The sequence below is a fragment of the Perognathus longimembris genome, chromosome 28, assembly GCF_023159225.1.
Source record: "Perognathus longimembris pacificus isolate PPM17 chromosome 28, ASM2315922v1, whole genome shotgun sequence".
NCBI classification, from domain to species: domain Eukaryota; kingdom Metazoa; phylum Chordata; class Mammalia; order Rodentia; family Heteromyidae; genus Perognathus; species Perognathus longimembris.
In genome coordinates, this window is record NC_063188.1 from 98,820,947 (window position 1) to 98,821,556 (window position 610).

At 45.2% G+C, this 610-nt stretch overlaps 1 non-coding gene across 1 annotated transcript; it reads right to left on the bottom strand.

The window, feature by feature from the left end:
• LOC125344379 lies at nt 1–102 on the bottom strand. Its single transcript, XR_007209510.1, has one exon. It is a non-coding gene; the product is annotated as a U6 spliceosomal RNA (small nuclear RNA).
• Nucleotides 103–610: the final 508 nt, after the last annotated feature.

The window sequence follows — 610 nt, forward strand, 5'->3', positions numbered from 1 at the left end:
AAAAATATGGGCTTCTTCATGGATTTGCATGTCATCCCTGTGCAGGGGCTATGATAGTGTTGTATATATTCCAATTTTAGTGTAGTACTGCTGAAAGAAGCACTGTTCATTTTTGTTTCTTTTCAGTGAGAGGGATTGAACTCAATGCTTGGGTGTTGTCCCTGAGCTTTTTTGCTGATGACCAGCATTATACCACATTGAGCCACAGCTCCACTTCTGATATTCTGGTTTGTTTGTTTGTTTTTTTGCCAGTCCTGGGTCTTGGACTCAGGGCCTGAGCACTGTCCTGGCTTCTTTTTGCTCAAGGCTAGCACTCTGCCACTGGAGCCACAGCGCCACTTCTGGCTGTTTTCTATATATGTGGTGCTGGGGAATTGAACCCAGGGCTTCATGTATATGAGGCAAGCACTCTTGCCACTAGGCCATATTCCCAGCCCGACTTCTGATATTCTGCTAAATAATTGGAGGTAAGGGTCTCATGTACTTCCATGCCTGGATTGGCTTTGAGCAGCAGTCCTTAAATCTTAATCTTAGTCTCCTGAGTATCTAGGATTGCAAGCATGCGCCACGGTGTCTGGCTTTGATGATGTTTGTTCAAAGGGGCATGGTA